Here is a 12483-nt window from a genome sequence, read left to right on the forward strand (position 1 = left end):
GTCCGGTGCTCTCTCACATGCATTACTGTCATTCCCATCAAAGCTGCTGCATGTTACACATTGGCGGTTGGAATGAACAATAATGTGTCAAAGCTTTACTGGGGTACAAAGACAGAAATGACATAACAGGGCAGGAGACTCCATATCTTTGTTGGGCTGGAGTCAGGCTATAATGCAGGGACACTCACCCCAGAGGTAAAAGTATCTTTGAAGTGCAATTAGATCAAAGCACATTCTTTCTCATTCTCTTTTTTAATCTGCATCTATCCTCCACTGTCATTATTCTGTCTACTGCTCTTGTTCGGTGAATGAAGTAACTAACACAGAGGAGAAAAGATTACGCATATAAGCCTGAAGCTGTTTGTTGCTCACACTGCCGTTCATGGTTTATGACGAAGGCAAGGTATTCCTGATCTTACTGGAAGAGAAGTGTTTGGAAGATGCAGGTCTGGGCTTTATTGGCCGGAAGAGGAGTTTAGGTATTGCAGTGTTTTGGTACCAAGTGATGACAGTATGGAGCACGAGGTGGACTGACTGATCAGGGCTTTGTTCACACAAAGGCAAACACTGCTCCAGTCTGGCATGTTCAGGCAGGAACTTAATTCAAAGGCAAATGTGTCATTTTGCATTACAATGCTCAACTGCAGTCATGCGATATGGTCAAAGATAAAACAAAAGGGACCTGGAATTGTTGAGCCAGTTCACAGCTCAGCAGATTAAAGATGAATTAATTAATCTGCACAACCTAAACAGCTCACAGAAACCTCGTACTCCCAATATGAAGCAGCACTCATGCACTGACAGAGCATTTTATAGTCTTCAAAAATGTTGAGATCTTAACGTAATTGAGCAGGTATCATATTATGTGGTCATGTAGCAGTTTTGTTTACTTCTGTTGTCTTTGTTCCAATAGACTGTGCTTCATCTGGTCAAACTCCAAATAAATCGCAGTAGAATTACCTACTGTACCTTTGACCAAACTGAGTGTAAAATTAAGAACATTTGAAAAGGGAAATTTGGGGTTCTCTCGGATCTTGTTAAAATTGTATTAGTTTTACAAGCTGACTGGTATCGTCTGTTAACCTTCACATTTAGATTATGTGTCAGTTTTTCAGTTTTGTATTTTTATTGGATACTTGCTTTGTCCTGATTAGCTATACTGCTTATTTACCTATTGCTACATTGATTCTCCTTTGTTGGTGTGTTTGTTTTAAGTTTATGATCTTGTCTTACCTTCGGCTATTTCAATAAGATTCTCATCTGTCCCTACAAACCATCACAAATTATGGAAATTAAACTTCTGCCTTTATCATGTTCTGTAAAGCTTAATTGGAACGTGTGATTTCTGACCCTGGGCAAATTGAGCTCTAAATCCAGCAGAGGAGAAGTGTGAACCGTCCTGGTTGAAGACGTGGAGAGCACCACACACACTATTGCACACTTACTCTCATCTATCTCACCACTGTGAGGTTGGGATAACCGTGAGCTGAATTCATATTGTCTGATTGCTTCTTATAGCCATCTCGTAATAAAGCCGGATGGTATTTCTCACGCCGCAACACCTCCATAATCTTGCATCCATCCATTTATCTTGAAGAGTAACTTTTATTATCAGCAGCCTGTCCAGGCACAACTGTGAAAGGACGGCCACAGAATAATTGCACACAGGTAGAGTTTCCCCTGGGCCATGTTAATAATCGTATTGATTGTTATCATGTCTGTGAAGACATACATTTTGTGGTTTCTGGAGATGAACTGGATAGATTTTTGGAAACCCTAGCTGTGCTGCCACAATTCTATATAGAAATAGGCTTTCCCTTGTGTCTAACTGCACATGGACAGCCCACAAACCTTATTATTTTAACATAAGCCAATAAAAAAAAAGTGATATACCTTCTGTTTTTTGTCCTGTCTAAAAGTCAACTGTGAGTTTGTATATATTTGCAATATTTTGCAAAAGGGTTGAGTAATCTTTTGACACTACAATGAAAAACTCTCTGAGTTGCAATTCAGATTTTCAGAACCAAGGTGGAGATAGAGGGTACTCCAACCACACAGCTGCAAGGTCACCACATAAACTTACTTGATTCCAAAGATTTTTAATAAAAGATATATAATACACAAATTGAGCAACTTACATAGAGTAAGAGTGACTTGTTTCACTTTATAAGTTATTTTTAGTTCTCTATTTGTACTCTTCTCTATACACCGTTAAAACTGCTGGGTTAAACTGTGCCAATCTCACTGAGTGAAAGCTGGACTACAACTGTCAACAGGTTTCATTACAGAGTAACCCAGAAACACACAGGATCATTAATCATTACACACACAAACCCAAGCACACACACAAGCAACTAAACTCAAGGGCAAATTCCAGTTGTGATTTAACTCAACGCACAATTTTTGAAGGAGGGAGGAAGCTGGTGTACCTGGAGAGAAGCTACGTATGCAGTGGCAGAATATCCAAACTCCACAAAGGAAAGGCTCCGTTGAGACGCCACAATGGGGAACAATGGCTGACTCAGGGCTGCAGTAAGTCTGCATGTCCCTGCTGCAGACCATTGAGGCCATGTTGCCAGTTTCGTAGTCATTATCTCACACATGAATCCTGGATCCCGTTCAAGGTGTTCATGGCAGTCTGCACCCAGGAGATGCTGTTCTGCTAGGGGAGAGGAGCTGAGATCTATTATTTCTACTTTGGAAAATATCCAGACACACGCCTCATAAATTCAATGCCTCTGCAGGACGTCTGTCACTTCTCTTAGCAAATTTGTGACTTTATAATGTCAGAAAGCTTTTAAGTTTTTTTTTCTCACAGCTTTCTAACTTTATAATGTCAGAAAATATTCTAATTTAATATTTTATATTTGTCTTTAGTCAAGGAAAACAGGGGGGTCGTTCTTATAAACATACTGCTTTTTACATAGAAAACATCCAGACTTTTCCTGTAAATATTGGAAATTAATATTAAAATATTAGATTATATATATTGAAATATATACTTTTTTTTATCTACAAACATCCTAACACTCCCTCAAACAGTTTCTTCTTGCTGTAAAGCAAGAGTATTAATATCAGTTCAATTTTGTATTGGAAAATTATCAAATAAAAAAGAATATTTTAAAATATCCTTCATACATACTGCATATAACTATATTAGATATTGCCCAAAAATATTACCTATAATAATACTGGCTGTAAACATTAAACTCATGTCAACGTGTTTAAAGTACATATGTAGATTGTCATTTTCTTTTTTGTAATTTAATCTTTGCTTTAGGGTCTTTTTCTAAAGTGGTTCGTCTGCGAAAAAAGAAACTGACACGTATGAAGAGATTAGCACTAACTGCTCATTTAGGAATCTAAAGCAAAAAGAAATGTCACATTTACTGTCTCTTCCATCCCAAAGAATGGAAATAAATCATCTAACCTGTGGCAACTTGCATGCCTCTTACTTTCTTGCCATTTTCTATTCTATCAAGAGGGGATGTGAGCACCTGTAATCCACAGTCATTCTTCCTTGAGTCACAGTTTAGGAAACAGCTGACAAAACTAATTAGGAGCAGAAGGACGTTCACATTTCCTGTCCCGACATCATTTTAATCCCGTAAGACAAGAGTTCGTAGGCCACTCATCATCCTTAGATTAATGTGACAATAGGTTGCAGTCATGCTGCCGTCACGCCGCTGTTTTGTAATGGCTCCACTAAGCTTGTCAAACCAAGGACTCGAGAGATGCAGCTAATAATGTCTGTAGTTTTATGCTACTTTTCATTGAAAAGACAAGAAAAAAGAGAATCTATAAAGACGGACTCTTGCGCATTAGAGATCATTTGTTTTTGTCTGTTTAAGCTGTCGCCCACCATCTGTCTCCTTCTCCCTGTTGTATGTGTTTCAGCGTAACCTTTCTGCTGTAACTAATTACTCATCCTTTTTTTGGCAAACGTGGTCACAGGTCTCTTGATGTTACAACCACTTCGTATTCAGCCCAGAGTCATTCTGGGTCTAATATTTCCTTGAGTGAAGTTGTAGCCCATTATTTGATGTCAAATGGAAAAAGGGGATTATTACTATTTATTTGGGCAACAAGGAGTTTAAAATAATTTAGACTTGTCGTTGAAGAAGATGAATGGAAATCACATGGATGTGTTTAATAACTACTATTACAGTGTTTGCCATTTTTCTTAAAGGAAGAGGGTCCAATAATAGATCAAAGGGCCAGTACTGTTGTAGTGCTTAAATTTGCATTTCACTCACAAAATAATTACTTTACTCCAAGTTCCTTCATGTCCTAAATCATGGCAAGACTTTGTTTAAATTAATATTGTAGAGTAAATTCTGTTTGGTTTATATTTCTTTAGATGAGTTTATTTTGTCCATCTTTCACTGATCAATCTTTAGGGAGAAGTAAATCTTTATTTGATTAATAATTCATTTAAGTTTTAATTTAATTCAGTGTAAGTTCTTGTAGAATATTATCGTTGTTAAATTTTGCAGTTGATGCTAAATAAATCATAACCCGAAGAATATTACAGAAATTTCATCCATCTATTAAATGTTTTTGAAAGTATTTCTTCTTCACATTTTAAATAGACTTTGAGACTGATGTCATAATGAGTGCCGATGTTGGAACCACAACATACAACAGGCTGAGACTTTGAGTTAATTTTGAAGATTTAATAAAAAATGAAGAAACCAAAACTTATTACAAAAAAAATGAAGAATGCAGGGAGCCAGAGCAGAACAAAAATAATAGGAACCAGGAACAACCAGGAGGTAAGAGGGATAGACATGACTAAACAGGATAGATGGGAGGAACCAGCAAGGAGGAACTGAGAATGAAGTGCTTAAGTACTGGGAAGTGCAATGCTGAACGAAATACCTCGGCTGATGAGCTAACGGTTTGCAGGTGTGAGGAGAGAGCAGAGGGAAAGAGAGAAAGAGGAAGTGGCATAGCAGAACAGGAAATAAACCAGATTAACTAGAATCACCAGAGGGGACTGAATATAAGTAAAACAGAAACATGATTGATCTAATCAAAGAAAAGGAACACAGAAATAATAAAACCCAAAACCAACTCAAACAACTCAAGGTCTTGACAGATGTATGAATTATTATCAGTTAAACGTTATTTAATAATTCTGCACTGTCCCACCTACAGCAGGCATCTGAACAGGTAAAATTGCACTGTTTAAATAACTGACACTGCATATGTGGTTTCCTCACTTTTTTTATCCTATGTTTTAATCAGGTAGCAGCTTCTCTAAAGGTTTTATGTAGGATCTCCTGTACACACAGCAACTATGATTGGTATCCATTTTAGCAAGTCTACACTTTAAAGAGAAGATGGCAGCCCAGCCACTCTGCCTAACATTTTAGTAAGCTAGTCTAATAAGGAAATGAAGCAGAAGTTAAGTTTAACTGTCTCTGTTTCATCCACACTCACACCTGCCTTACCTAGCCTGTTTGCATTCAAACTGAAGGTACCTAAAGATTATCAAGTCAATTAGCAGTGCATTTCATGGCTCCTCTGCTGCTGCAAAAAGAAAAAAAAGAACTCAACATAATGCAAGTGCTTCAATGCAGCATACTTACCCTTAAATCTCTGAAATACAGCATACAGCAGTGTGAATGCCAAAGACTTGTTTTGGCATCTCAGCAGCCAGACAGAGTGCAGTTTTCAGTGCCAGGTCTGTCTCAGTATGTGTTAAATGCATGATTGATGACATAATCTATTGCTTCTGTTTGAAGCCACAATCTTCCTGGCATATCAGCTGTTTTCCAGTAAAACAGATCAAAGGACGCGTGCAAGATGGTGACATGAGAAGTGGTGCTTAGCTATTAATGAAATAGTGAGAAATGGGAAATTGTGGGCAAAAAACACGTTTTATGTCAATGTCACTTTTTTTTTTTAACCAATGAGAGTGGAGTCAAGAAAAATATTTAAGTGGAATATATATCTTAGTGGAACGTTTTTTGTTTTTTTCTGAATTTTTTTTACAACAATGCTTCGACTCCTGCAGGTTTACAAACCTCTTTCGTGCAACTTTCTTAGAATTCTGCAAGTGTGTTTATATCAGACACATATCTGTTATTTGATTGGCTCATCTCAACATCCTGGTTCTTTTCTTTTTAAGCTATGTTGAAAATTTGAATAGTTTCAGCTGTTAGACATATTATCTGACAAATTACTCTAGAATGCCAAGACAGACACTTCATCTCCACTCAGAGGCTGGAAGATGCTCAGGTCATGTCATTGGTCTGCCACACAAGACCATATCATCACACATTCACCACCTTGTTTAACCGTTGGTTTGAAATTTTTTGCGCCAACATGCTGTGTATTGTTTTCTTCAAACTTTGTATTATGCTCAAACATATCTGTTTTAGTTGTCTTTTCCCTACCAATTGTTCTGATTATGAGCAGATTGAAAATCCCACAGTAAGTTTACTCCTGTGTTGGTCCAACAAGCTCCATGTGATTATGCAGTGTTGATTTCCAAAACAGTTTCTCAGAGATGGTGATTTTTTAATTTTTAATTTTTTTTTTCACTCCGGGTGTTCCTGTTTGTGAATAATCCCATGTCCAAAGCCTGCAGCAACCATCAGTTTGCCTGCCAGTCTCTCCCACTTGAGAAAAAATTGAAAACACCAATTCAAAGCTGTTGTTTATTAGAAGGCAAGTTTGGACCACCAAACAAGCTTGAAGGATGGAGAGATTCCCAGTTGATGTGACTGCAAGAGGCTATGAATAACTTCAGTTCACACCCTGGCTTTGGATTGTTTGAAAAACGAGGGAGCAAATAGCTGATCTCTCTCTAAGTGACCAAATATAACCACAGTGTCTTGGCTGATTGTTGTTGTGGTGCAGGATTCACACTCTGTGGGAAGTTAGCAGGAGGAGGAGGAGATTTGGGCATGTTGCATAAAAGTATGTTTCAGTTTTTCTTAAAATGAAAGAAATTAAAATGTTTGACTTCAGAAATATGACTAATGTTGTTTTGTTTTGTTTTTCAAAGGGACTGCACAAGAGAAGGTTACAGCGCCAACAACTGACGTCTCACATCTGTCATAGGAGGGCAGTAGACTCTACCTGTGAGAGTCTAAATACGCAACAATAGACTTTGACATTATTATGTATTTTGGACACAAAATACATAATACTGGTTATATATTACATACATAATATACATATGTTGACTGCATGGTTATTCGGTTGATTTTACTGTTGCCTTGCAGGAGTTCCCGTCCCAGCCTGGGATCATTTTGCCTGAGGTTTACATGTGGATGTGTGGGTTCCCTCTGGGTACTCTGGCTTCCACAGTGTATCATAATCTAAGCAATATTTTCTTCTTCTCTAAAAACTGTCCTTGATTGTTTTGTATTTCCTTTTCAGAAATCTAATTGCCATGTTATCCTATATGTTCATATTTGATTGCTTCATCCCAAACTCGCCAAACCATCCCCACCACCTCCTGATCCTGTGCAGATGTTTAGAACAGAACAGAACAGTGAGAGGAAGTAATGATGCTGATCTCCGATCTGCATGCTGGTTTGACTAATAGTAGGATTATGTTTGAGTCTGCTAAAGCCAGAACTACCAGGATTGATTCTCTTGTTTTTCTTGGGTATCTCCTGGGTTTCGTTATGCGAGTGGCGTTAACGGACATGCAAATGTAAACACCGTCCAGGGAGACAATGTGGAGGAGGACAGATGTGTTTCTAGGAAGAAAAAAAACACCTCATCCTCGGAGTGCTCAAATCATTTCCGTACATCAAAACCAAAGTGACAAGAACAGCTCCAATTTATTGACGTGGAAGATTTTTTACTCATGAATAAACCTGGTGATTTGCAAGGTGCCGAACGTTAATCTGCTTTGCATACATAAATTGTTAAGCAGCATCCGTTACTTATGGGAATCTTGAAATTCAAGTCAGGAAATCAGCAAATTGCCCACTCATTCATACACTAGAGACAAACCTGAGCTTGCACATGAAATGTAAAAAAAAAAAAAAAATCAAACTAATTACCATTCTGTTTAAGCACAAACCGTAGGACATGGGTGAGAAAGGTCATGGTAACAACAGCTGGAATGAATCTAAATCATACAACAAATATACATAGCTCATTAAAAATTCAATGATACTTTATGGAAATGAAATGAACGATGCGGAGAGAAACGAAGCGGGGTCAGAGCGCAACCTCTGGTATGAGAGTGCTTTCATGAGAGCAAGCTTGTGTTCACTCAGTGAAACATCTGCATACATTTGGATTCCTTGTCCCTTACTTTGCTATTTATTACTGTTGATTTATTGTTATTCATGACCATACCTATCTGGTTGCCAGCGCAACAGGCACCGACCGACAACCTTCAGGCCACAGTTTCTACACTTGCATTTGAGAACATGGTCTATTCATATTCTGTGTCCCCACCCTCCTTTGGAAATGAGAGAAATGAGTTAAAGATCACTCAACCATGTCCTCTGCCATCCATTGCCAGCTCACCTGTGCCACGTGTTTGTTTTTACCTAGTCTGTCTAGGAGCCACCTATGCCACCAACCCAATTCTCTACCAGGTGGTGATTGGTTGAAAGCTCTGCCCTTTTCTTCACCCAAGTATCCAAACCGATGCGATTACAAAATGCAATTACCTGGCCCAAGGTGACTAGGTACTAGTATCTTCTGAACCTTTTTTTGCTAGTCCATGCTATTTATTAGACATTCTGTGCCTTGGACAGAACTCCTTTAACAAGTGGGCCACATAGGACATATTTCCTGTATTTTCTTTGAGCTAAGCAAAGACAAATAACTAAAGCTGGGCTACCAGGGAGGGTCACTGGTGAGCTCTGAAACCTGGTTTGGCTCTATGAGATTGTCTTTCTAATCCAAGTCAGGTTCACATCTTCTTGTGAACAACCAGACCATTGGAATCACTGAATCAGATTTAGTCTGACCACTCTCCTGAGGCCAGTTTGACATGGGAGACCCTGCCAGGAGCTAAACTCTCCACCAGGTTGTGGTAAATGGGCTACCTTAAAATCGCAAGGAACTTGTGTAAATTTAAAGTAAACACAATACTTTTTTTTTTTCTAAAAGAAAAACGCCCTGGTCTGTGCATTTCAGAAAGTCTCGTTCAGCCCAGACATTCACATGCAACCAGCTTTTGGATATCCAGTGAACGCCAGCTGGGTGGACAGAAGTGCCTCGTTGATGACAGAGGCTGAAGGAAAATAGACAGACTGGTTTGAAATAATAGGAAGGCAACAGTAGCTCAAATAACCACTCATTACAACCAGCTTATGATATCTCTAAAGATATGTCAAAATTGGACAATGACAGATTGTCTATTGAGTATTGATTTCAGCTGCAATATTCGGCTAGTAGGGGAAATGGCATAAATGACATGAAAGTGTGTCAATGGTTCAGACTTGTAGTGGAATGGTGTGGGAGGTATTTTAACAAAATACTTTGGTCTCTTGAGCGTTGTTCAAAGGTCACAGTCTTCCTAAAAGTGTTATTAGTGACCAGGTCCTCCAGACAACATTTGGTATGTAGTAAAACAGAAGATTCACATCATGGATTAAGTGCATGTGATAAAAATGCATGACATTAACAAGTCAATATGAGTGAAAATCTCTCAGGAACTCAGGAAGGTTGCTGAATTTTGTCACCTTGAAGAATGAAGACAGTTCTGGAAACAAACGTAGGTCCATCAAAATCAATATGAGCAACAAATACCTAATAAATTAACCATTGATTGACTTTTCATTGCAAGTTGTTTTTCTTTTCAAGATAATTCACTGTCTTTACATTGACAAACTAAAAATGAACGTGTTATGCATGAACTGCAACCAATTCCACAATCTAAATCTCACTCTCACTTTGTAAAAATCTTACCACCATGTCAGTGTCTTAAAACTAAGAAGTAAACAAACGTGTTATAAATACGTTTCAACTCTGAGTCAACAAACTAGTCCAGGGAGCATTATAACTGAAGAGATAATGTAGTGGTACCAAAGGGTATCACACCAAAATAGACCAGCCCTGCCCCAGTGTTCCTCCTTTCCTCCCACTCTGTTCCTCTCCAGCTGTTTTGAAGAATCAACCATCCATCACCAGCTGTTTGTGCAGTCGTCGTTTCTGTTTGTGTGTATGGATGCCAAGTGAACAGCCAGTGTCTGTTCTTTGTGTTTGTGTGTCTACCAGGTGACACATCACATCTCATCATCCCAGTGACTCACATTTTGCTATGGGTGGTCCGATACAGCAGTCCTAGAACATTCAAGATATAACATGTTTTAACTCTCCATTATTTAACTCCATTAAATCCAAATATAGCTTTGCTTTGGCAAGAGTGAAAGTATATATTTATTCGGCCTGATCACATTAGCCCATCAAAGCGCATGCTTCCGAAAGACTGCAGTGTAATAATCCAGTGCAGGTGCACCCATGATTAACTAGCTGGATGTTATGAAAGGAAGCGGAACAATCAAATAAGGAAAGGTCATAACACTGTTGGGAACAAGGCTCCGGTCCCCCCGGTGCTCCAGTTGAGCTCCAGCGGAGTCTCGGTTTTGTTCTGGTGTGAGCTGGTGGCCCTGCAGGCTGACTTAAATGGGTCGGAGAGAGCCTGCAGAGCCCTCATCATCCTCAAGACCTGCAGCAGTTCTCTGCTGTCTAATCAGGCAAGAGGAATATGTTTATTTAAATTCACCGTGGTTAATGTAGATTTTAAAAATCTACTAATCTAATTAGATTTAGATATAGCTGCGGATCAGTGTACTCTACTATTAAAGTGTAGTGTTTTGAAGGTTTCTGTTTACATTCTGGATCTAAATGCTAAAATGCAGCTGTGCAGCCGGTCCAAACATTTCTTCACATGTGAATCAAAATTTTTAAATGATCAGATTTTAAACTTTGGGTCAGGGCATCACGCACTTCTCGCCAGGTTCAGACAGCAGCTGGAACACCGAAGGCTGAGAAGTGAGGAAAAATATATGGTTCTGCATCCCCCACCTCCAACACCACCACCCTCACAAGAACAGCACAGTAATCAATTCCATTTAGTACAAGTCCAATGCACTTAAACTTCCAGCACGAATAACCAGAGGCTGCACAGCAGAGGTACATTTATCGATAAAGCAATTAATTTAAACCCCTCCTCATCCACTGCTCAACCTGTCTGAGCAAAAGGGACAGTCAGGTACGCCCTGATAAAAACAAAAGAGACAGCAAAAGTTACATAGTTGTATAAATTGAAAAAAAGACATGTATTTAGTTATGTTGCTCAATTTATTTTGCAATAACTTATTAGGGAGTTATCTTGTTTCCAATTTTTGGATTTGGCAAGGCCAAATCTGACTCCACAAAAGTAACGTGAAAATGTGGAGGGGTTTTAAACATTAAGATGGCTGAAGAACAAAGCTAGGAAGGTTCAGTTCTTGAGAAAACTTTAGCCAATGTCCATCACAAAAGAGAAAACCTTCCAGGTTGTGTCCAAGAAGTTCGACCTCAGTTCTGGAACATTTTCTGGGATAGATTTTTACCTGCTTTTCTCCTCTGGCCCTGGTTCCTGGTGTGAAGATGGAGGAGGGAGAAAGGAGAGCAAAAAAGAGAGCCAACATTAAATTAAAAAAGTTAATATATTTATGTTAGGTTTTACTTCTAGACACAGGGTATACTTCTACCTTTCCACCGAGGTGTTTAACTGCCAGAGCTTGGAAATAGATACTGGAGTCATATTTCGGAATGTTGAGACAGTTTTTCATTTTAACCAGATGTAATATCTGGTGGTAACGACATTTATATCTCTGTAAAAACCTATATATATTCTCTTTCAAACAAGAAAGGTCATAACAGTAAAACGGTAACACCTCTTGGGATGTTTGATGGCGTATGTGTTTTTATATCTCTTAGAATTTTGTACCGTGTTGTAGTGAAAAATGTTCTCGCATCTTCTTCTGTATTTATTTCCTGGCTCTGGCAGTTAAGGGCTTTCTTATATTTCATATATAGTTTAATAAGAGGTTGTTCCTGTTCTTTCTAATTAGGCTAGCTGCCATAATCTTGGTCTGAAAATGGTGAACTTTTAAATCAATCAAAATGAGAATATACAACAATACAAAACAAAGAGAGCAAGCTTTTAATTTTTATATGATGTTTTTGACCAAACACTTTCTCTTCTCAAGGACTGTGTTAATAAGTCAACTCTAATTCAGATTGACAACGTGACACAAATTTGGTTTTCAGTTGGCTGCTACCTTTTAGACAGAAAATTGCTAACTTTTTTCCTCATTAGAAATGCAAAATTATATCCCTGTGCTATTCAATATTAAGCACAGGATGTACTTTGGTTTTTACCATCACATTACATAAGTTTGGCAATATTCAGACATCAGCGGCTGTTCCTCATTTAGCTAATTGGCTAGCTGCCGCTATCTTAGAGAGTAACTGAGAAACTTAGTCTCCAGAACAAAAAGACAG

General features: G+C 38.5%; 1 long non-coding RNA gene across 1 annotated transcript; it reads left to right on the forward strand.

Annotated features, from left to right (window-relative positions):
* The first annotated feature begins 4986 nt into the window (after window positions 1–4986).
* LOC122820332 lies at window positions 4987–7958 on the forward strand. Its single transcript, XR_006368767.1, has 4 exons — window positions 4987–5175; window positions 6871–6930; window positions 7019–7094; window positions 7239–7958. It is a non-coding gene; the product is annotated as an uncharacterized LOC122820332 (long non-coding RNA).
* Window positions 7959–12483: the final 4525 nt, after the last annotated feature.

Source organism: Gambusia affinis, linkage group LG18 (assembly GCF_019740435.1).
Source record: "Gambusia affinis linkage group LG18, SWU_Gaff_1.0, whole genome shotgun sequence".
Classification (NCBI taxonomy): Eukaryota; Metazoa; Chordata; class Actinopteri; order Cyprinodontiformes; family Poeciliidae; genus Gambusia; species Gambusia affinis.